At 40.2% G+C, this 22,979-nt stretch overlaps 16 non-coding genes across 16 annotated transcripts; 4 read left to right on the top strand and 12 right to left on the bottom strand.

The window, feature by feature from the left end:
* Positions 1–1,704: 1,704 nt before the first annotated feature.
* TRNAR-UCG (transfer RNA arginine (anticodon UCG)) lies at positions 1,705–1,777 on the top strand. Its single transcript has one exon. It is a non-coding gene; the product is annotated as a tRNA-Arg (tRNA).
* Positions 1,778–2,048: 271 nt separating this feature from the next.
* Positions 2,049–2,159, bottom strand: TRNAL-UAA (transfer RNA leucine (anticodon UAA)). The gene is made up of 2 exons: positions 2,122–2,159; positions 2,049–2,094 (listed from the first exon to the last, which is right to left on the bottom strand). It is a non-coding gene; the product is annotated as a tRNA-Leu (tRNA).
* Positions 2,160–2,991: 832 nt separating this feature from the next.
* TRNAL-CAA (transfer RNA leucine (anticodon CAA)) lies at positions 2,992–3,106 on the bottom strand. Its single transcript has 2 exons — positions 3,069–3,106; positions 2,992–3,037 (listed from the first exon to the last, which is right to left on the bottom strand). It is a non-coding gene; the product is annotated as a tRNA-Leu (tRNA).
* Positions 3,107–5,646: 2,540 nt separating this feature from the next.
* Positions 5,647–5,762, bottom strand: TRNAL-CAA (transfer RNA leucine (anticodon CAA)). Its single transcript has 2 exons — positions 5,725–5,762; positions 5,647–5,693 (listed from the first exon to the last, which is right to left on the bottom strand). It is a non-coding gene; the product is annotated as a tRNA-Leu (tRNA).
* A 1,827-nt stretch (positions 5,763–7,589) lies between these two features.
* On the top strand, positions 7,590–7,662 carry TRNAR-UCG (transfer RNA arginine (anticodon UCG)). Its single transcript has one exon. It is a non-coding gene; the product is annotated as a tRNA-Arg (tRNA).
* A 261-nt stretch (positions 7,663–7,923) lies between these two features.
* Positions 7,924–8,034, bottom strand: TRNAL-UAA (transfer RNA leucine (anticodon UAA)). The gene is made up of 2 exons: positions 7,997–8,034; positions 7,924–7,969 (listed from the first exon to the last, which is right to left on the bottom strand). It is a non-coding gene; the product is annotated as a tRNA-Leu (tRNA).
* Positions 8,035–10,634: 2,600 nt separating this feature from the next.
* On the top strand, positions 10,635–10,707 carry TRNAR-UCG (transfer RNA arginine (anticodon UCG)). Its single transcript has one exon. It is a non-coding gene; the product is annotated as a tRNA-Arg (tRNA).
* A 267-nt stretch (positions 10,708–10,974) lies between these two features.
* TRNAL-UAA (transfer RNA leucine (anticodon UAA)) lies at positions 10,975–11,085 on the bottom strand. The gene is made up of 2 exons: positions 11,048–11,085; positions 10,975–11,020 (listed from the first exon to the last, which is right to left on the bottom strand). It is a non-coding gene; the product is annotated as a tRNA-Leu (tRNA).
* Positions 11,086–11,791: 706 nt separating this feature from the next.
* On the bottom strand, positions 11,792–11,906 carry TRNAL-CAA (transfer RNA leucine (anticodon CAA)). The gene is made up of 2 exons: positions 11,869–11,906; positions 11,792–11,837 (listed from the first exon to the last, which is right to left on the bottom strand). It is a non-coding gene; the product is annotated as a tRNA-Leu (tRNA).
* Positions 11,907–14,506: 2,600 nt separating this feature from the next.
* On the bottom strand, positions 14,507–14,617 carry TRNAL-UAA (transfer RNA leucine (anticodon UAA)). The gene is made up of 2 exons: positions 14,580–14,617; positions 14,507–14,552 (listed from the first exon to the last, which is right to left on the bottom strand). It is a non-coding gene; the product is annotated as a tRNA-Leu (tRNA).
* An 827-nt stretch (positions 14,618–15,444) lies between these two features.
* Positions 15,445–15,559, bottom strand: TRNAL-CAA (transfer RNA leucine (anticodon CAA)). The gene is made up of 2 exons: positions 15,522–15,559; positions 15,445–15,490 (listed from the first exon to the last, which is right to left on the bottom strand). It is a non-coding gene; the product is annotated as a tRNA-Leu (tRNA).
* Positions 15,560–18,167: 2,608 nt separating this feature from the next.
* TRNAL-CAA (transfer RNA leucine (anticodon CAA)) lies at positions 18,168–18,284 on the bottom strand. The gene is made up of 2 exons: positions 18,247–18,284; positions 18,168–18,214 (listed from the first exon to the last, which is right to left on the bottom strand). It is a non-coding gene; the product is annotated as a tRNA-Leu (tRNA).
* Positions 18,285–19,963: 1,679 nt separating this feature from the next.
* TRNAL-UAA (transfer RNA leucine (anticodon UAA)) lies at positions 19,964–20,074 on the bottom strand. Its single transcript has 2 exons — positions 20,037–20,074; positions 19,964–20,009 (listed from the first exon to the last, which is right to left on the bottom strand). It is a non-coding gene; the product is annotated as a tRNA-Leu (tRNA).
* An 837-nt stretch (positions 20,075–20,911) lies between these two features.
* On the bottom strand, positions 20,912–21,026 carry TRNAL-CAA (transfer RNA leucine (anticodon CAA)). The gene is made up of 2 exons: positions 20,989–21,026; positions 20,912–20,957 (listed from the first exon to the last, which is right to left on the bottom strand). It is a non-coding gene; the product is annotated as a tRNA-Leu (tRNA).
* Positions 21,027–22,358: 1,332 nt separating this feature from the next.
* TRNAR-UCG (transfer RNA arginine (anticodon UCG)) lies at positions 22,359–22,431 on the top strand. The gene has a single exon. It is a non-coding gene; the product is annotated as a tRNA-Arg (tRNA).
* A 267-nt stretch (positions 22,432–22,698) lies between these two features.
* Positions 22,699–22,809, bottom strand: TRNAL-UAA (transfer RNA leucine (anticodon UAA)). Its single transcript has 2 exons — positions 22,772–22,809; positions 22,699–22,744 (listed from the first exon to the last, which is right to left on the bottom strand). It is a non-coding gene; the product is annotated as a tRNA-Leu (tRNA).
* Between the last annotated feature and the right edge of the window lie 170 nt (positions 22,810–22,979).

Consider the following 22,979-nt stretch of genomic DNA (forward strand, 5'->3'; position numbering starts at 1 on the left):
AAGACAATGCCATCATGTTGTGATTTTGAAGATGGAAATTTTGGGAGAAAGAGAGAGAAAGAGAGAGATAGAAAGATAGATTGAGAGAGAGAGAGAATGGGTAAGGTGTCTTTTCTTTAGATCAAACATTTATACACATGTTGAGAGACAGAGATGTTAGCGTGTCATAGTCATCAGACTAGGTAAGATTCTAGAATATAAGAAAGCTGTTCTGGACCATGGGAGCATGAATGCAAGGGTCTGACTTCATATCAGAGCAATGAGAGGTTGAGTCCAGTTGTGGTAGTCTGTTTCCATGTGATTTTTGGAAAAAATGTATACACATGCTGAGAGACAAAGATGTAAGCGTGCTATAGTAATCAGAGTAGGTAAGATTCTAGAATGTGAGAATGTTATTCTGCACCATGGAGCATGAATGCAAGCATCGTTAGCTAAGGAGGAATTAAGCTTGAATTACCAAAGAAAATATAAAGACAATGTGATCACATTTTGATTCTGAAGATGGTAATTGTGGAGAGAGAGAGAGAGAGAGATAGAAAGATAGATTAAGAGAGAGAATGGGTAAGGTGTCTTTCTTTAGATCAAAAATTTATACACATGCTGAGAGACAGAGATGTTAGCGTGTCATAGTCATCAGACTAGGTAAGATTCTAGAATGTGTAAATGTTATTCTGGACCATGGGAGCATGAATGCAAGGGCCTGACTTCAGATCAGAACATTGAGTGTTTGAGTCCAGTTGAGGTAGTCTGTTTGAATGTGCTTTTTTGGAAAAAATGTATACACATGCTGAGAGACAAAGATGTAAGCGTGCTATAGTAATCAGAGTAGGTAAGATTCTAGAATGTGAGAATGTTATTCTGCACCATGGAGCATGAATGCAAGCATCGTTAGCTAAGGAGGAATTAAGCTTGAATTTACCAAGAAAATATAAAGACAATGTGATCACATTTTGATTCTGAAGATGGTAATTGTGGAGAGAGAGAGATAGAAAGATAGATTAAGAGAGAGAATGGGTAAGGTGTCTTTCTTTAGATTAAAAATTTATACACATGCTGAGAGACAGAGATGTTAGCGTGTCATAGTCATCAGACTAGGTAATTTTCTAGAATGTGAGAATGTTATTCTGGACCATGGGAGCATGAATGCAAGGGCCTGACTTCAGATCAGAACATTGAGTGTTTGAGTCCAGTTGTGGTAGTCTGTTTCCATGTGCTTTTTTGGAAAAAATGTATACACATGCTGAGAGACAGAGATGTAAGCGTGCCATAGTAATCAGAGTAGGTAACATTCTAGAATGTGAGAATATTAATCTGCACCATGGAGCACGAATGCAAGCATCGTTAACTAAGGAGGAATTTTGCTTGAATTTACCAAGAAAATATAAAGACAATGTGATCACATTTTGATTCTGAAGATGGTAATTGTGAAGAGAGAGAGAGAGAGAGAGAGAGAGAGAGAGAGAGAGAGAGGAGAGAGAGAGAGAGAGAGAGAGAGAACATCAATGGGGTAAGATGCCGACTGAGTTCAGATCAGAATTTTGAGGGTTCGAGTCCCATCATGGCAGTCAGTTTCCATGAGTTTTTTTGAAAAAAAGTATACACGTGCTGAGAGAGAGCTGTAAGCGTGTCTTCGTCATTGGACTCAGTAAGATTCTTATTCTAGACCACGGAACCACGTACTCAAGCATCACATGCCAATCAAAAGACCGCGTGGCCTAATGGATAAGGCGTCTGACTTCGGATCAGAAGATTGAGGGTTCAAGTCCCTTCATGGTCGTGTGGCATTCTCTTTCTCCACACTTTTTGAAAAAAATGTATATATACTGAGCGTTTTTTACGAAAGCATCATGCGCCATTCTGAAGAGCACGTGGGTCAAATGGAAAAGGAATCTTACTTTAGATCAGAAGATTTAGGGTTATCATCCCTTTATGGTGGTGGCAGTCTCCCTCCACATGCTTTTAGAATAGAATGTACACATGCTGAGAGGGTTATATGACAGTATAGAGAGACATGTCAGTTTTAGACAAGTAAGGACACAAAAAGCAGCTGTCAGAAGTGGGATTTGAACCCACGCCTCCATTTGGAGACCAGAATACCCACCTCAAGGGAAACAGAACACTCTTAAGTCTGTCGCCTTAGACCACTCGGCCATCCTGACTAACTGCGCTGAGAGTGCTAGAATTATTCCCATTCAGCTAATCAAAGAGAAATTTAGCTACAATTTTCTTGAAAATGTAAGAACAATGTCATTATGTTTGAGAGAGAATGAAGAGAAAGCAGAGAGACAGAGAGAACGAGAAAAAATAAATAAATGAACGGATAAGGCGGATTCTGACCAAACGGGGGGTGGGGGAGAGGAGAGAGAGAGAGAGAGAGAGAGAGAGAGAGAGAGAGAGAGAGGAGAGAGAGAGAAGAGAGAGAGAGAGAGAGAGAGAGAGAGAGGAGAGAGAGAGGAGAGAGAGAGAGAGAGAGGAGAGAGAGAGAGAGAGAGAGAATACATCAATGGGTAAGATGCCGTCAGGCTTAAGATCAGGGTTTTGAGGGTTCGGGTCCCGACATGGCAGTCAGTTTCCACGTGTTTTTTGAAAAAAAGTTTATTCTTATTCTAGACCAAGGGACCACGTACTCAACCATCATGTGTCATTCAAAAGACTGTTTGGCCTAATGAATAAAGTGTCTGACTTTGGATCAGAAGTTGAGGTTTCAAGTCCTTTCGTGTTTGTGGCATTGTCTTTCTGCACTCTTTTTGAAAAAAATTTAAATGTAGTGATCGGTTGTTATGAAAGCCTCATGCGCCAATCTGAAGAGCAAGTGGCCTATGGAAAAGGCGTCTTACTTTGGGTCAAAAGATTGAGGGTCATCATCCCTTCATGGTCGTAGCAGTCTCTCTCCACATGCTTTTAGAAAAAAATGTACAGATGCTGAGAGGGGTTATATGACAGTTTAGAAAGAAGGGTCAGTTGTAGACAAGTAAGGACACAAAAAGCAGCTGTCAGAAGTGGGATTTGAAGCCATGCCTCCATTTGGAGACCAGAAAACCTAGCTCTATGTGGGGAAAGAAATCATTCTTGAGTCTGGCGCCTTAGACCACTCGGCCATCCTGACAAACTGCATTGTGGGTGCTACAGCTATTCCCATTCGGTTAACTAAGGAGGAATTTAGCTAGAATTTACCAAGAAAATATAAAGACAATGACATCACGTTGTGATTTTGAAGATGGAAATTTTGGAGAAAGAGAGAGAAAGAAAGATAGATTGAGAGAGAGAGAGAATGGGTAAGGTGTCTTTCTTTAGATCAAACATTTATACACATGTTGAGAGACAGAGATGTTAGCGTGTCATAGTCATCAGACCAGGTAAGATTCTAGAATATAAGAAAGCTGTTCTGGACCATGGGAGCATGAATGCAAGGGTCTGACTCCATATCAGAACAATGAGAGGTTGAGTCCAGTTGTGGTAGTCTGTTTCCATGTGATTTTTGGAAAAAATGTATACACATGCTGAGAGACAAAGATGTAAGCGTGCTATAGTAATCAGAGTAGGTAAGATTCTAGAATGTGAGAATGTTATTCTGCACCATGGAGCATGAATGCAAGCATCGTTAGCTAAGGAGGAATTAAGCTTGAATTTACCAAGAAAATATAAAGACAATGTGATCACATTTTGATTCTGAAGATGGTAATTGTGGAGAGAGAGATAGAAAGATAGATTAAGAGAGAGAATGGGTAAGGTGTCTTTCTTTAGATCAAAAATTTATACACATGCTGAGAGACAGAGATGTTAGCGTGTCATAGTCATCAGACTAGGTAATTTTCTAGAATGTGAGAATGTTATTCTGGACCATGGGAGCATGAATGCAAGGGCCTGACTTCAGATCAGAACATTGAGTGTTTGAGTCCAGTTGTGGTAGTCTGTTTGAATGTGCTTTTTGGAAAAAATGTATACACATGCTGAGAGACAAAGATGTAAGCGTGCTATAGTAATCAGAGTAGGTAAGATTCTAGAATGTGAGAATGTTATTCTGCACCATGGGAGCGTGAATGCAAGCATCATTAGCTAAGGAGGAATTAAGCTTGAATTTACCAAGAAAATATAAAGACAATGTGATCACATTTTGATTCTGAAGATGGTAATTGTGGAGAGAGAGAGAGAGTTAGAAAGATAGATTAAGAGAGAGAATGGGTAAGGTGTCTTTCTTTAGATCAAAAATTTATACACATGCTGAGAGACAGAGATGTTAGCGTGTCATAGTCATCAGACTAGGTAATTTTCTAGAATGTGAGAATGTTATTCTGGACCATGGGAGCATGAATGCAAGGGGCCTGACTTCAGATCAGAACATTGAGTGTTTGACTCCAGTTGTGGTAGTCTGTTTCCATGTGCTTTTTTGGAAAAAATGTATACACATGCTGAGAGACAGAGATGTAAGCGTGCCATAGTAATCAGAGTAGGTAACATTCTAGAATGTGAGAATATTAATCTGCACCATGGAGCACGAATGCAAGCATCGTTAACTAAGGAGGAATTTTGCTTGAATTTACCAAGAAAATATAAAGACAATGTGATCACATTTTGATTCTGAAGATGGTAATTGTGAAGAGAGAGAGAGAGAGAGAGAGAGAGAGAGAGAACATCAATGGGTAAGATGCCGTCTTTTTTGAAAAAAAAGTATACACGTGCTGAGAGAGAGATGTAAGCGTGTCTTCGTCATTGGACTCAGTAAGATTCTTATTCTAGACCACGGAACCACGTACTCAAGCATCACATGCCCATCAAAAGTCCGAGTAGCCTAATGGATAAGGTGTCTGACTTCGGATCAGAAGATTGAGGGTTCAAGTCCCTTCGTGGTTGTGGCATTCTCTATTTGGAGACCAGAATACCCACCTCAAGGGAATCAGAACACTCTTAAGTCTGGCGCCTTAGACCACTCGGCCATCCTGACTAACTGTGCTGAGAGTGCTAGAATTATTCCCATTCAGCTAATCAAAGAGAAATTTAGCTACAATTTTCTTGAAAATGTAAGAACAATGTCATTATGTTTGAGAGAGAATGAAGAGAAAGCAGAGAGACAGAGAGAACGAGAAAAAATAAATAAATGAAACGGATAAGGCGTATTCTGACCAAACGGGGGGTGGGAGAGAGAGAATACATCAATGGGTAAGATGCCGTCAGGCTTAAGATCAGGGTTTTGAGGGTTCGGGTCCCGACATGGCAGTCAGTTTTTCACGTGTTTTTTTAAAAAAAGTTTATTCTTATTCTAGACCAAGGGACCACGTACTCAACCATCATGTGCCATTCAAAAGACTGTTTGGCCTAATGAATAAAGTGTCTGAGTTTGGATCAGAAGTTTGAGGTTTCAAGTCCTTTCGTGTTTGTGGCATTGTCTTTCTGCACTCTTTTTGAAAAAAATTTAAATGTAGTGATCGGTTGTTATGAAAGCCTCATGCGCCAATTTGAAGAGCAAGTGGCCTATGAAAAAAGGCGTCTTACTTTGGGTCAAATGATTGAGGGTTATCATCCCTTCATGGTCGTAGCAGTCTCTCTCCACATGCTTTTAGAAAAAAAAATGTACAGATGCTGAGAGGGTTTATATGACAGTTTAGAAAGAAGGGTCAGTTGTAGACAAGTAAGGACACAAAAAGCAGCTGTTAGAAGGTGGGATTTGAACCCATGCCTCCATTTGGAGACCAGAAAACCCAGCTCTATGTGGGGAAAGAAATCATTCTTGAGTCTGGCGCCTTAGACCACTCGGCCATCCTGACAAACTGCATTGTGGGTGCTACAGCTATTCCCATTCGGTTAACTAAGGAGGAATTTAGCTAGAATTTACCAAGAAAATATAAAGACAATGCCATCATGTTGTGATTTTGAATATGGAAATTTTGGAGAAAGAGAGAGAAAGAGAGAGATAGAAAGATAGATTGAGAGAGAGAGAGAATGGGTAAGGTGTCTTTCTTTAGATCAAACATTTATACACATGCTGAGAGACAGAGATGTTAGCGTGTCATAGTCATCAGACTAGGTAAGATTCTAGAATATAAGAAAGCTGTTCTGGACGAAGGGAGCATGAATGCAAGGGTCTGACTTCATATCAGAACAATGAGAGGTTGAGTCCAGTTGTGGTAGTCTGTTTCCATGTGATTTTTGGAAAAAATGTATACACATGCTGAGAGACAAAGATGTAAGCGTGCTATAGTAATCAGAGTAGGTAAGATTCTAGAATGTGAGAATGTTATTCTGCACCATGGAGCATGAATGCAAGCATCGTTAGCTAAGGAGGAATTAAGCTTGAATTTACCAAGAAAATATAAAGACAATGTGATCACATTTTGATTCTGAAGATGGTAATTGTGGAGAGAGAGAGAGAGATAGAAAGATAGATTAAGAGAGAGAATGGGTAAGGTGTCTTTCTTTAGATCAAAAATTTATACACATGCTGAGAGACAGAGATGTTAGCGTGTCATAGTCATCAGACTAGGTAATTTTCTAGAATGTGAGAATGTTATTCTGGACCATGGGAGCATGAATGCAAGGGCCTGACTTCAGATCAGAACATTGAGTGTTTGAGTCCAGTTGTGGTAGTCTGTTTGAATGTGCTTTTTGGAAAAAATGTATACACATGCTGAGAGACAAAGATGTAAGTGTGCTATAGTAATCAGAGTAGGTAAGATTCTAGAATGTGAGAATGTTATTCTGCACCATGGAGCATGAATGCAAGCATCGTTAGCTAAGGAGGAATTAAGCTTGAATTTACCAAGAAAATATAAAGACAATGTGATCACATTTTGATTCTGAAGATGGTAATTGTGGAGAGAGAGAGAGAGATAGAAAGATAGATTAAGAGAGAGAATGGGTAAGGTGTCTTTCTTTAGATCAAAAATTTATACACATGCTGAGAGACAGAGATGTTAGCGTGTCATAGTCATCAGACTAGGTAATTTTCTAGAATGTGAGAATGTTATTCTGGACCATGGGAGCATGAATGCAAGGGCCTGACTTCAGATCAGAACATTGAGTGTTTGAGTCCAGTTGTGGTAGTCTGTTTCCATGTGCTTTTTTGGAAAAAATGTATACACATGCTGAGAGACAGAGATGTAAGCGTGCCATAGTAATCAGAGTAGGTAACATTCTAGAATGTGAGAATATAAATCTGCACCATGGAGCACGAATGCAAGCATCGTTAACTAAGGAGGAATTTTGCTTGAATTTACCAAGAAAATATAAAGACAATGTGATCACATTTTGATTCTGAAGATGGTAATTGTGGAGAGAGAGAGAGAGAGAGAGAGAGAGAGAGAGAGAGAGAGAGAGAGAGAGAGAGAGAGAGAGAGAGAGAGAGAGAGAGAGAGAGAGAGAGAGAGAGAGAGAGAGAGAGAGAGAGAACATCAATGGGTAAGATGCCGTCTGACTTCAGATCAGAATTTTGAGGGTTCGAGTCCCATCATGGCAGTCAGTTTCCATGAGTTTTTTTGAAAAAAAGTATACACGTGCTGAGAGAGAGCTGTAAGCGTGTCTTCGTCATTGGACTCAGTAAGATTCTTATTCTAGACCACGGAACCACGTACTCAAGCATCACATGCCAATCAAAAGACCGCGTGGCCTAATGGATAAGGCGTCTGACTTCGGATCAGACGATTGAGGGTTCAAGTCCCTTCGTGGTCTTCTCTTTCTCCACACTTTTTGAAAAAATGTATATATACTGAGCGTTTGTTACGAAAGCATCATGCGCCATTCTGAAGAGCACGTGGTCAAATGGAAAAGGAATCTTACTTTAGATCAGAAGATTTAGGGTTATCATCCCTTCATGGTGGTGGCAGTCTCCCTCCACATGCTTTTAGAATAGAATGTACACATGCTGAGAGGGTTATATGACAGTATAGAGAGACATGTCAGTTTTAGACAAGTAAGGACACTAAAAGCAGCTGTCAGAAGTGGGATTTGAACCCACGCCTCCATTTGGAGACCAGAATACCCACCTCAAGGGAAACAGAACACTCTTAAGTCTGGCGCCTTAGACCACTCGGCCATCCTGACTAACTGCGCTGAGAGTGCTAGAATTATTCCCATTCAGCTAATCAAAGAGAAATTTAGCTACAATTTTCTTGAAAATGTAAGAACAATGTCATTATGTTTGAGAGAGAATGAAGAGAAAGCAGAGAGACAGAGAGAACGAGAAAAAATAAATAAATGAACGGATAAGGTGGATTCTGACCAAACGGGGGGTGGGAGAGAGAGAGAGAGAGAGAATACATCAATGGGTAAGATGCCGTCAGGCTTAGGATCAGGGTTTTGAGGGTTCGGGTACCGACATGGCAGTCAGTTTCCACGTGTTTTTTTAAAAAAAGTTTATTCTTATTCTAGACCAAGGGACCACGTACTCAACCATCATGTGCCATTCAAAAGACTGTTTGGCCTAATGAATAAAGTGTCTGACTTTGGATCAGAAGTTTGAGGTTTCAAGTCCTTTCGTGTTTGTGGCATTGTCTTTCTGCACTCTTTTTGGAAAAAATTTAAATGTAGTGATCGGTTGTTATGAAAGCCTCATGCGCCAATTTGAAGAGCAAGTGGCCTATGGAAAAGGCGTCTTACTTTGGGTCAAAAGATTGAGGGTTATCATCCCTTCATGGTCGTAGCAGTCTCTCTCCACATGCTTTTAGAAAAAAATGTACAGATGCTGAGAGGGTTATATGACAGTTTAGAAAGAAGGGTCAGTTGTAGACAAGTAAGGACACAAAAAGCAGCTGTCAGAAGTGGGATTTGAAGCCATGCCTCCATTTGGAGACGAGAAAAACCAGCTCTATGTGGGGAAAGAAATCATTCTTGAGTCTGGCGCCTTAGACCACTCGGCCATCCTGACAAACTGCATTGTGGGTGCTACAGCTATTCCCATTCGGTTAACTAAGGAGGAATTTAGCTAGAATTTACCAAGAAAATATAAAGACAATGCCATCATGTTGTGATTTTGAAGATGGAAATTTTGGAGAAAGAGAGAGAAAGAGAGAGATAGAAAGATAGATTGAGAGAGAGAGAGAATGGGTAAGGTGTCTTTCTTTAGATCAAACATTTATACACATGTTGAGAGACAGAGATGTTAGCGTGTTATAGTCATCAGACTAGGTAAGATTCTAGAATATAAGAAAGCTGTTCTGGACCATGGGAGCATGAATGCAAGGGTCTGACTTCATATCAGAACAATGAGAGGTTGAGTCCAGTTGTGGTAGTCTGTTTCCATGTGATTTTTGGAAAAAATGTATACACATGCTGAGAGACAAAGATGTAAGCGTGCTATAGTAATCAGAGTAGGTAAGATTCTAGAATGTGAGAATGTTATTCTGCACCATGGAGCATGAATGCAAGCATCGTTAGCTAAGGAGGAATTAAGCTTGAATTTACCAAGAAAATATAAAGACAATGTGATCACATTTTGATTCTGAAGATGGTAATTGTGGAGAGAGAGAGAGAGATAGAAAGATAGATTAAGAGAGAGAATGGGTAAGGTGTCTTTCTTTAGATCAAAAATTTATACACATGCTGAGAGACAGAGATGTTAGCGTGTCATAGTCATCAGACTAGGTAAGATTCTAGAATGTGTAAATGTTATTCTGGACCATGGGAGCATGAATGCAAGGGCCTGACTTCAGATCAGAACATTGAGTGTTTGAGTCCAGTTGAGGTAGTCTCATTGAATGTGCTTTTTGGAAAAAATGTATACACATGCTGAGAGACAAAGATGTAAGCGTGCTATAGTAATCAGAGTAGGTAAGATTCTAGAATGTGAGAATGTTATTCTGCACCATGGAGCATGAATGCGAGCATCGTTAGCTAAGGAGGAATTAAGCTTGAATTTACCAAGAAAATATAAAGACAATGTGAACACATTTTGATTCTGAAGATGGTAATTGTGGAGAGAGAGAGATAGAAAGATAGATTAAGAGAGAGAATGGGTAAGGTGTCTTTCTTTAGATTAAAAATTTATACACATGCTGAGAGACAGAGATGTTAGCGTGTCATAGTCATCAGACTAGGTAATTTTCTAGAATGTGAGAATGTTATTCTGGACCATGGGAGCATGAATGCAAGGGCCTGACTTCAGATCAGAACATTGAGTGTTTGAGTCCAGTTGTGGTAGTCTGTTTCCATGTGCTTTTTTGGAAAAAATGTATACACATGCTGAGAGACAGAGATGTAAGCGTGCCATAGTAATCAGAGTAGGTAACATTCTAGAATGTGAGAATATTAATCTGCACCATGGAGCACGAATGCAAGCATCGTTAACTAAGGAGGAATTTTGCTTGAATTTACCAAGAAAATATAAAGACAATGTGATCACATTTTGATTCTGAAGATGGTAACTGTGGAGAGAGAGAGAGAGAGAGAGAGAGAGAGAGAGAGAGAGAGAGAGAGAGAGAGAGAGAGAGAGAGAGAGAACATCAATGGGTAAGATGCCGTCTGACTTCAGATCAGAATTTTGAGGGTTCGAGTCCCATCATGGCAGTCAGTTTCCATGAGTTTTTTTGAAAAAAAGTATACACGTGCTGAGAGAGAGCTGTAAGCGTGTCTACGTCATTGGACTCAGTAAGATTCTTATTCTAGACCACGGAACCACGTACTCAAGCATCACATGCCAATCAAAAGACCGCGTGGCCTAATGGATAAGGCGTCTGACTTCGGATCAGAAGATTGAGGGTTCAAGTCCCTTCGTGGTCGTGGCATTCTCTTTCTCCACACTTTTTGAAAAAATGTATATATACTGAGCGTTTGTTACGAAAGCATCATGCGCCATTCTGAAGAGCACGTGGTCAAATGGAAAAGGAATCTTACTTTAGATCAGAAGATTTAGGGTTATCATCCCTTCATGGTGGTGGCAGTCTCCCTCCACATGCTTTTAGAATAGAATGTACACATGCTGAGAGGGTTATATGACAGTATAGAGAGACATGTCAGTTTTAGACAAGTAAGGACACTAAAAGCAGCTGTCAGAAGTGGGTTTTGAACCCACGCCTCCATTTGGAGACCAGAATACCCACCTCAAGGGAAACAGAACACTCTTAAGTCTGTCGCCTTAGACCACTCGGCCATCCTGACTAACTGCATTGAGAGTGCTAGAATTATTCCCATTCAGCTAATCAAAGAGAAATTTAGCTACAATTTTCTTGAAAATGTAAGAACAATGTCATTATTTTTGAGTGAGAATGAAGAGAAAGCAGAGAGACAGAGAGAACGAGAAAAAATAAATAAATGAACGGATAAGGTGGATTCTGACCAAACGGGGGGTGGGAGAGAGAGAGAGAGAGAATACATCAATGGGTAAGATGCTGTCAAGCTTAGGATCAGGGTTTTGAGGGTTCGGGTCCCGACATGGCAGTCAGTTTCCACGTGTTTTTTTAAAAAAAGTTTATTCTTATTCTAGACCAAGGGACCACGTACTCAACCATCATGTGCCATTCAAAAGACTGTTTGGCCTAAAGAATAAAGTGTCTGACTTTGGATCAGAAGTTTGAGGTTTCAAGTCCTTTCGTGTTTGTGGCATTGTCTTTCTGCACTCTTTTTGAAAAAAATTTAAATGTAGTGATCGGTTGTTATGAAAGCCTCATGCGCCAATTTGAAGAGCAAGTGGCCTATGGAAAAGGCGTCTTACTTTGGGTCAAAAGATTGAGGGTTATCATCCCTTCATGGTCGTAGCAGTCTCTCTCCACATGCTTTTAGAAAAAAATGTACAGATGCTGAGAGGGTTATATGACAGTTTAGAAAGAAGGGTCAGTTGTAGACAAGTAAGGACACAAAAAGCAGCTGTCAGAAGTGGGATTTGAAGCCATGCCTCCATTTGGAGACCAGAAAACCCAGCTCTATGTGGGGAAAGAAATCATTCTTGAGTCTGGCGCCTTAGACCACTCGGCCATCCTGACAAACTGCATTGTGGGTGCTACAGCTATTCCCATTCGGTTAACTAAGGAGGAATTTAGCTAGAATTTACCAAGAAAATATAAAGACAATGCCATCACGTTGTGATTTTGAAGATGGAAATTTTGGAGAAAGAGAGAGAAAGAGAGAGAGAAAGATAGATTGAGAGAGAGAGAGAATGGGTAAGGTTGTCTTTCTTTAGATCAAACATTTATACACATGTTGAGAGACAGAGATGTTAGCGTGTCATAGTCATCAGACTAGGTAAGATTCTAGAATATAAGAAAGCTGTTCTGGACCATGGGAGCATGAATGCAAGGGTCTGACTTCATATCAGAACAATGAGAGGTTGAGTCCAGTTGTGGTAGTCTGTTTCCATGTGATTTTTGGAAAAAAATGTATACACATGCTGAGAGACAAAGATGTAAGCGTGCTATAGTAATCAGAGTAGGTAAGATTCTAGAATGTGAGAATGTTTATCTGCACCATGGAGCATGAATGCAAGCATCGTTAGCTAAGGAGGAATTAAGCTTGAATTTACCAAGAAAATATAAAGACAATGTGATCACATTTTGATTCTGAAGATGGTAATTGTGGAGAGAGAGAGAGAGATAGAAAGATAGATTAAGAGAGAGAATGGGTAAGGTGTCTTTCTTTAGATCAAAAATTTATACACATGCTGAGAGACAGAGATGTTAGCGTGTCATAGTCATCAGACTAGGTAAGATTCTAGAATGTGTAAATGTTGTTCTGGACCATGGGAGCATGAATGCAAGGGCCTGACTTCAGATCAGAACATTGAGTGTTTGAGTCCAGTTGAGGTAGTCTGTTTGAATGTGCTTTTTGGAAAAAATGTATACACATGCTGAGAGACAAAGATGTAAGCGTGCTATAGTAATCAGAGTAGGTAAGATTCTAGAATGTGAGAATGTTATTCTGCACCATGGAGCATGAATGCAAGCATCGTTAGCTAAGGAGGAATTAAGCTTGAATTTACCAAGAAAATATAAAGACAATGTGATCACATTTTGATTCTGAAGATGGTAATTGTGGAGAGAGAGAGAGAGATAGAAAGATAGATTAAGAGAGAGAATGGGTAAGGTGTCTTTCTTTAGATCAAAAATTTATACACATGCTGAGAGACAGAGATGTTAGCGTGTCATAGTCATCAGACTAGGTAAGATTCTAGAATGTGTAAATGTTGTTCTGGACCATGGGAGCATGAATGCAAGGGCCTGACTTCAGATCAGAACATTGAGTGTTTGAGTCCAGTTGAGGTAGTCTGTTTGAATGTGCTTTTTGGAAAAAATGTATACACATGCTGAGAGACAAAGATGTAAGCGTGCTATAGTAATCAGAGTAGGTAAGATTCTAGAATGTGAGAATGTTATTCTGCACCATGGAGCATGAATGCAAGCATCGTTAGCTAAGGAGGAATTAAGCTTGAATTTACCAAGAAAAATATAAAGACAATGTCGATCACATTTTGATTCTGAAGATTGGTAATTGTGGAGAGAGAGAGAGAGATAGAAAGATAGATTAAGAGAGAGAATGGGTAAGGTGTCTTTCTTTAGATCAAAAATTTAAACACATGCTGAGAGACAGAGATGTTAGCGTGTCATAGTCATCAGACTAGGTAATTTTCTAGGAATGTGAGAATGTTATTCTGGACCATGGGAGGTTGAATGCAAGTGCCTGACTTCAGATCAGAACATTGAGTGTTTGAGTCCAGTTGTGGTAGTCTGTTTCCATGTGCTTTTTTGGAAAAAATGTATACACATGCTGAGAGACAGAGATGTAAGCGTGCCATAGTAATCAGAGTAGGTAACATTCTAGAATGTGAGAATATTAATCTGCACCATGGAGCACGAATGCAAGCATCGTTTAACTAAGGAGGAATTTTGCTTGAATTTACCAAGAAAATATAAAGACAATGTGATCACATTTTGATTCTGAAGATGGTAATTGTGGGAGAGAGAGAGAGAGAGAAAGAGAGAGAGAGAGAGAGAGAGAGAGAGAGAGAGAGAGAGAGAGAGAGAGAGAGAGAGAGAGAAAGAACATCAATGGGTAAGATGCCGTCTGACTTCAGATCAGAATTTTGAGGGTTCGGGTCCCATCATGGCAGTCAGTTTCCATGAGTTTTTTTTGAAAAAAGTATACACGTGCTGAGAGAGAGATGTAAGCGTGTCTTCGTCATTGGACTCAGTAAGATTCTTATTCTAGACCACGGAACCACGTACTCAAGCATCACATGCCAATCAAAAGACAGCGTGGCCTAATGGATAAAGTGTCTGACTTCAGATCAGAAGATTGAGGGTTCAAGTCCCTTTGTGGTCGTGGCATTCTCTTTCTCCACACTTTTTGAAAAAATGTGTATATACTGAGCGTTTGTTACGAAAGCATCATGCGCCATTCTGAAGAGCACGTGGTCAAATGGAAAAGGAATCTTACTTTAGATACAGAAGATTTAGGGTTATCATCCCTTCATGGTGGTGGCAGTCTCCCTCCACATGCTTTTAGAATAGAATGTACACATGCTGAGAGGGTTATATGACAGTATAGAGAGACATGTCAGTTTTAGACAAGTAAGGACACTAAAAGCAGCTGTCAGAAGTGGGGTTTGAACCCACGCCTCCATTTGGAGACCAGAATACCCACCTCAAGGGAAACAGAACACTCTTAAGTCTGGCGCCTTAGACCACTCGGCCATCCTGACTAACTGCGCTGAGATTGCTAGAATTATTCCCATTCAGCTAATCAAAGAGAAATTTAGCTACAATTTTCTTGAAAATGTAAGAACAATGTCAGTATGTTTGAGAGAGAATGAAGAGAAAGCAGAGAGACAGAGAGAACGAGAAAAAATAAATAAATGAACGGATAAGGCGGATTCTGACCAAACGGGGGGTGTGGGAGAGAGAGAGAGAGAGAGAGAGAGAGAGAGAGAGAGGAGAGAGAGAGAGAGAGAGAGAGAGAGAGAGAGAGAGAGAGAGAGGAGAGAGAGAGAGAGAGAGAGAGAGAGAGAGAGAGAGAGAGAGAGAGAGAGAGAATACATCAATGGGTAAGATGCCGTCAGGCTTAAGATCAGGGTTTTGAGGGTTCGGGTCCCGACATGGCAGTCAGTTTCCACGTGTTTTCTTAAAAAAGTTTATTCTTATTCTAGACCAAGGGACCACGTACTCAACCATCATGTGCCATTCAAAAGACTGTTTGGCCTAATGAATAAAGTGTCTGACTTTGGAATCAGAAGTTTGAGGTTTCAAGTCCTTTCGTGTTTGTGGCATTGTCTTTCTGCACTCTTTTTGAAAAAAATTTAAATGTAGTGATCGGTTGTTATGAAAAGCCTCATGCGCCAATCTGAAGAGCAAGTGGCCTATGGAAAAGGCGTCTTACTTTGGGTCAAAAGATTGAGGGTTATCATCCCTTCATGTCGTAGCAGTCTCTCTCCACATGCTTTTAGAAAAAAATGTACAGATGCTGAGAGGGTTATATGACAGTTTAGAAAAGAAGGGTCAGTTGTAGACAAGTAAGGACACAAAAAGCAGCTGTCAGAAGTGGGATTTGAACCCACGCCTCCATTTGGAGACCAGAAATCCCAGCTCTGTGTGGGGAAAGAAATCATTCTTGAGTCTGGCGCCTTAGACCACTCGGCCATCCTGACCAACTGCATTGTGGGTGCTACAGCTATTCCCATTCGGTTAACTAAGGAGGAATTTAGCTAGAATTTACCAAGAAAATATAAAGACAATGCCATCACGTTGTGATTGTGAAGATGGAAATTTTGGAGAAAGAGAGAGAAAGAGAGAGATAGAAAGATAGATTGAGAGAGAGAGAGAATGGGTAAGGTGTCTTTCTTTAGATCAAACATTTATACACATGTTGAGAGACAGAGATGTTAGCGTGTCATAGTCATCAGACTAGGTAAGATTCTAGAATATAAGAAAGCTGTTCTGGACCATGGGAGCATGAATGCAAGGGTCTGACTTCATATCAGAACAATGAGAGGTTGAGTCCAGTTGTGGTAGTCTGTTTCCATGTGATTTTTGGAAAAAAATGTATACACATGCTGAGAGACAAAGATGTAAGCGTTGCTATAGTAATCAGAGTAGGTAAGATTCTAGAATGTGAGAATGTTATTCTGCACCATGGAGCATGAATGCAAGCATCGTTAGCTAAGGAGGAATTAAGCTTGAATTTACCAAGAAAATATAAAGACAATGTGATCACATTTTGATTCTGAAGATGGTAATTGTGGAGAGAGAGAGAGAGATAGAAAGATAGATTAAGAGAGAGAATGGGTAAGGTGTCTTTCTTTAGATCAAAAATTATACACATGCTGAGAGACAGAGATGTTAGCGTGTCATAGTCATCAGACTAGGTAAGATTCTAGAATGTGTAAATGTTGTTCTGGACCATGGGAGCATGAATGCAAGGGCCTGACTTCAGATCAGAACATTGAGTGTTTGAGTCCAGTTGAGGTAGTCTGTTTGAATGTGCTTTTTGGAAAAAATGTATACACATGCTGAGAGACAAAGATGTAAGCGTGCTATAGTAATCAGAGTAGGTAAGATTCTAGAATGTGAGAATGTTATTCTGCACCATGGAGCATGAATGCAAGCATCGTTAGCTAAGGAGGAATTAAGCTTGAATTTTACCAAGAAAATATAAAGACAATGTGATCACATTTTGATTCTGAAGATGGTAATTGTGGAGAGAGAGAGAGAGATAGAAAGATAGATTAAGAGAGAGAATGGGTAAGGTGTCTTTCTTTAGATCAAAAATTTATACACATGCTGAGAGACAGATGGGTAAGATGCCGTCTGACTTCAGATCAGAATTTGAGGGTTCGAGTCCCATCATGGCAGTCAGTTTCCATGAGTTTTTTTGAAAAAAGTATACACGTGCTGAGAGAGGAGATTGTAAGCGTGTCTTCGTCATTGACTCAGTAAGATTCTTATTCTAGACCACGGAACCACGTACTCAAGCATCACATGCCAATATCAAAAGACCGGGTGGCCTAATGGATAAGGCGTCTGACTTCGGATCAGAACATTGAGGGTTCAAGTCCTTTTGTGGTCGTGGCATTGTCTTTCTCCACACTTTTTTGAAAAAATGTGTATATGCTGAGCGTTTGTTACGAAAGCATCATGCGCCATTCTGAAGAGCACGTGGTCAAATGGAAAAGGCATCTTACTTTAGATCAGAAGATTTAGGGTTATCATCCCTTCACGGTGGTGGCAGTCTCCCTCCACATGCTTTTAGAATAGAATGTACACATGCTCAGAGGGTTATATGACAGTATAGAGAGACATGTCAGTTTTAGACAAGTAAGGACACTAAAAGCAGCTGTCAGAAGTGCCTCCATGTGGAGAACAGAATACCCACCTCAAGGGAAACAGAACACTCTTAAGTCTGGCGCCTTAGACCCACTCGGCCATCCTGACTAACTGCGCTGAGATTGCTAGAATTATTCCCATTCAGCTAATCAAAGAGAAATTTAGCTACAATTTTCTTGAAAATGTAAGAACAATGTCATTATGTTTGAGAGAGAATGAAGAGAAAGCAGAGAGACAGAGAGAACGAGGAAAAAATAAATAAATGAACGGATAAGGCGGATTCTGACCAAACGGGGGGTGGGGGAGAGAGAGAGAGAGAGAGAGAGAGAGAGAGAGAGAGAGAGAGAGAGAGAGAGAGAGAGAGAGAGAGAGAGAGAGAGAGAGAGAGAGAGAGAGAGAGAGAGAGAGAGAGAGAGAGAGAGAGAGAGAGAGAGAATACATCAATGGGTAAGATGCCGTCAGGCTTAAGATCAGGGTTTTGAGGGTTCGGGTCCCGACATGGCAGTCAGTTTCAACGTGTTTTTTTAAAAAAAGTTTTATTCTTATTCTAGACCAAGGGACCACGTACTCAACCATCATGTGCCATTCAAAAGACTGTTTGGCCTAATGAATAAAGTGTCTGACTTTGGATCAGAAGTTTGAGGTTTCAAGTCCTTTCGTGTTTGTGGCATTGTCTTTCTGCACTCTTGTTGAAAAAAATATAAATGTAGTGATCGGTTGTTATGAAAGCCTCATGCGCAATCTGAAGAGCAAGTGGCCTATGGAAAAGGCGTCTTACTTTGGGGTCAAAAGATTGAGGGTTTATCATCCCTTCATGGTCGTAGCAGTCTCTCTCCACATGCTTTTAGAAAAAAATGTACAGATGCTGAGAGGGTTATATGACAGTTTAGAAAGAAGGGTCAGTTGTAGACAAGTAAGGACACAAAAAGCAGCTGTCAGAAGTGGGATTTGAACCCACGCCTCCATTTGGGAGACCAGAAAAACACAGCTCTGTGTGGGGAAAGAAATCATTCTTGAGTCTGGCGCCTTAGACCACTCGGCCATCCTGACCAACTGCATTGTGGGTGCTACAGCTATTCCCATTCGGTTAACTAAGGAGGAATTTAGCTAGAATTTACCAAGTAAAATATAAAGACAATGCCATCACGTTGTGATTTTGAAGATGGAAATTTTGGAGAAAGAGAGAGATAGAAAGATAGATTGAGAGAGAGAGAGAATGGGTAAGGGTGTCTTTCTTTAGATCAAACATTTATACACATTTTGAGAGACAGAGATGTTAGAGTGTCATAGTCATCAGACTAGGTAAGATTCTAGAATATAAGAAAGCTGTTCTGGACCATGGGAGCATGAATGCAAGGGTCTGACTTCATATCAGAACAATGAGAGGTTGAGTCCAGTTGTGGTAGTCTGTTTCCATGTGATTTTTGGAAAACAAATGTATACACATGCTGAGAGACAAAGATGTAAGCGTGCTATAGTAATCAGAGTAGGTAAGATTCTAGAATGTGAGAATGTTATTCTGCACCATGGAGCATGAATGCAAGCATCGTTAGCTAAGGAGGAATTAAGCTTGAATTTACCAAGAAAATATAAAGACAATGTGATCACATTTTGATTCTGAAGATGGTAATTGTGGAGAGAGAGAGATAGAAAGATAGATTAAGAGAGAGAATGGGTAAGGTGTCTTTCTTTAGATCAAAAATTTATACACATGCTGAGAGACAGAGATGTTAGCGTGTCATAGTCATCACACTAGGTAAGATTCTAGAATGTGTAAATGTTATTCTGGACCATGGGAGCATGAATGCAAGGTCCTGACTTCAGATCAGAACATTGAGTGTTTGAGTCCAGTTTGAGGTAGTCTGTTTGAATGTGCTTTTTGGAAAAAATGTATACACATGCTGAGAGACAAAGATGTAAGCGTGCTATAGTAATCAGAGTAGGTAAGATTCTAGAATGTGAGAATGTTATTCTGCACCATGGAGCATGAATGCAAGCATCGTTAGCTAAGGAGGAATTAAGCTTGAATTTACCAAGAAAATATAAAGACAATGTGATCACATTTTGATTCTGAAGATGGGTAATTGTGGAGAGAGAGAGAGAGATAGAAAGATAGATTAAGAGAGAGAATGGGTAAGGTGTCTTTCTTTAGATCAAAAAATTTATACACATGCTGAGAGACAGATGGGTAAGATGCCGTCTGACTTCAGATCAGAATTTTGAGGGTTCGAGTCCCATCATGGCAGTCAGTTTCCATGAGTTTTTTTGAAAAAAAGTATACACGTGCTTGAGAGAGAGATGTAAGCGTGTCTTTGTCATTGGACTCAGTAAGATTCTTATTCTAGACCACGGAACCACGTACTCAAGCTTCACATGCCAATCAAAAGACCCGCGTGGCCTAATGGATAAGGCGTCTGACTTCGGATCAGAAGATTGAGGGTTCACGTCCCTTTGTGGTCGTGGCATTCTCTTTCTTCCACACTTTTTGAAAAAAATGTGTATATGCTGAGCGTTTGTTACGAAAGCATCATGCGCCATTCTGAAGAGCACGTGGTCAAATGGAAAAGGCATCTTACTTTAGATGAGAAAGATTTAGGGTTATCATCCCTTCACGGTGGTGGCAGTCTCCTCCACATGCTTTTAGAATAGAATGTACACATGCTCAGAGGGTTATATGACAGTATAGAGAGACATGTCAGTTTTAGACAAGTAAGGACACTAAAAGCATCTGTCAGAAGTGGGGTTTGAACCCACGCCTCCATTTGGAGACCAGAATACCCACCTCAAGGGAAACAGAACACTCTTAAGTCTGGCGCCTTAGACCACTCGGCCATCCTGACTAACTGCGCTGAGATTGCTAGAATTATTCCCATTCAGCTAATCAAAGAGAAATTTAGCTACAATTTTCTTGAAAATGTAAGAACAAATGTCATTATGTTTGAGAGAGAATGAAGAGAAAGCAGAGAGACAGAGAGAACGAGAAAAAATAAATAAATGAACGGATAAGGCGGATTCTGACCAAACGGGGGGTGTGGGAGAGAGAGAGAGAGAGAGAGAGAGAGAGAGAGAGAGAGAGAGAGAGAGAGAGAGAGAGAGAGAGAGAGAGAGAGAGAGAGAGAGAGAGAGAGAGAGAGAGAGAGAGAGAGAGAGAGAGAGAGAGAGAGAGAGAGAGAGAGAGAGAATACATCAATGGGTAAGATGCCGTCAGGCTTAAGATCAGGGTTTTGAGGGTTCGGGTCCCGACATGGCAGTCAGTTTCCACGTGTTTTTTTAAAAAAAGTTTATTCTTATTCTAGACCAAGGGACCACGTACTCAACCATCATGTGCCATTCAAAAGACTGTTTGGCCTAATGAATAAAGTGTCTGACTTTGGATCAGAAGTTTGAGGTTTCAAGTCCTTTCGTGTTTGTGGCATTGTCTTTCTGCACTCTTTTTGAAAAAAATTTAAATGTAGTGATCGGTTGTTATGAAAGCCTCATGCGCCAATCTGAAGAGCAAGTGGCCTATGGAAAAGGCGTTTTACTTTGGGTCAAAAGATTGAGGGTTATCATCCCTTCATGGTCGTAGCAGTCTCTCTCCACATGCTTTTAGAAAAAAATGTACAGATGCTGAGAGGGTTATATGACAGTTTAGAAAGAAGGGTCAGTTGTAGACAAGTAAGGACACAAAAAGCAGCTGTCAGAAGTGGGATTTGAACCCACGTCTCCATTTGTAGACCAGAAAACCCAGCTCTGTGTGGGGAAAGAAATCATTCTTGAGTCTGGCGCCTTAGACCACTCGGCCATCCTGACCAACTGCATTGTGGGTGCTACAGCTATTCCCATTCGGTTAACTAAGGAGGAATTTAGCTAGAATTTACCAAGAAAATATAAAGACAATGCCATCACGTTGTGATTTTGAAGATGGAAATTTTGGAGAAAGAGAGAGATAGAAAGATAGATTGAGAGAGAGAGAGAGAATGGGTAAGGTGTCTTTCTTTAGATCAAACATTTATACACATGTTGAGAGACAGAGATGTTAGAGTGTCATAGTCATCAGACTAGGTAAGATTCTAGAATATAAGAAAGCTGTTCTGGACCATGGGAGCATGAATGCAAGGGTCTGACTTCATATCAAAACAATGAGAGGTTGAGTCCAGTTGTGGTAGTCTGTTTCCATGTGATTTTTGGAAAAAATGTATACACATGCTGAGAGACAAAGATGTAAGCGTGCTATAGTAATCAGAGTAGGTAAGATTCTAGAATGTGAGAATGTTATTCTGCACCATGGAGCATGAATGCAAGCATCGTTAGCTAAGGAGGAATTAAGCTTGAATTTACCAAGAAAATATAAAGACAATGTGATCACATTTTGATTCTGAAGATGGTAATTGTGGAGAGAGAGAGAGATAGAAAGATAGATTAAGAGAGAGAATGGGTAAGGTGTCTTTCTTTAGATCAAAAATTTATACACATGCTGAGAGACAGAGATGTTAGCGTGTCATAGTCATCAGACTAGGTAAGATTCTAGAATGTGTAAATGTTATTCTGGACCATGGGAGCATGAATGCAAGGGCCTGACTTCAGATCAGAACATTGAGTGTTTGAGTCCAGTTGAGGTAGTCTGTTTGAATGTGCTTTTTGGAAAAAATGTATACACATGCTGAGAGACAAAGATGTAAGCGTGCTATAGTAATCAGAGTAGGTAAGATTCTAGAATGTGAGAATGTTATTCTGCACCATGGAGCATGAATGCAAGCATCGTTAGCTAAGGAGGAATTAAGCTTGAATTTACCAAGAAAATATAAAGACAATGTGATCACATTTTGATTCTGAAGATGGTAATTGTGGAGAGAGAGAGAGAGATAGAAAGATAGATTAAGAGAGAGAATGGGTAAGGTGTCTTTCTTTAGATCAAAAATTTATACACATGCTGAGAGACAGATGGGTAAGATGCCGTCTGACTTCAGATCAGAATTTTGAGGGTTCGAGTCCCATCATGGCAGTCAGTTTCCATGAGTTTTTTTGAAAAAAAGTATACACGTGCTGAGAGAGAGATGTAAGCGTGTCTTTGTCATTGGACTCAGTAAGATTCTTATTCTAGACCACGGAACCACGTACTCAAGCATCACATGCCAATCAAAAGACCGCGTGGCCTAATGGATAAGGCGTCTGACTTCGGATCAGAAGATTGAGGGTTCAAGTCCCTTTGTGGTCGTGGCATTCTCTTTCTCCACACTTTTTGAAAAAATGTGTATATGCTGAGCGTTTGTTACGAAAGCATCATGCGACATTCTGAAGAGCATGTGGTCAAATGGAAAAGGCATCTTACTTTAGATCAGAAGATTTAGGGTTATCATCCCTTCATGGTGGTGGCAGTCTCCCTCCACATGCTTTTAGAATAGAATGTACACATGCTCAGAGGGTTATATGACAGTATAGAGAGACATGTCAGTTTTAGACAAGTAAGGACACTAAAAGCAGCTGTCAGAAGTGGGATTGGAACCCACGCCTCCATGTGGAGAACAGAATACCCACCTCAAGGGAAACAGAACACTCTTAAGTCTGGCGCCTTAGACCACTCGGCCATCCTGACTAACTGCGCTGAGATTGCTAGAATTATTCCCATACAGCTAATCAAAGAGAAATTTAGCTACAATTTTCTTGAAAATGTAAGAACAATGTCATTATGTTTGAGAGAGAATGAAGAGAAAGCAGAGAGACAGAGAGAACGAGAAAAAATAAATAAATGAACGGATAAGGCGG

Source organism: Dendrobates tinctorius, unplaced genomic scaffold (genome assembly GCF_039654945.1).
Source record: "Dendrobates tinctorius isolate UK_male_01 unplaced genomic scaffold, ASM3965494v1 ptg000589l, whole genome shotgun sequence".
NCBI classification, from domain to species: domain Eukaryota; kingdom Metazoa; phylum Chordata; class Amphibia; order Anura; family Dendrobatidae; genus Dendrobates; species Dendrobates tinctorius.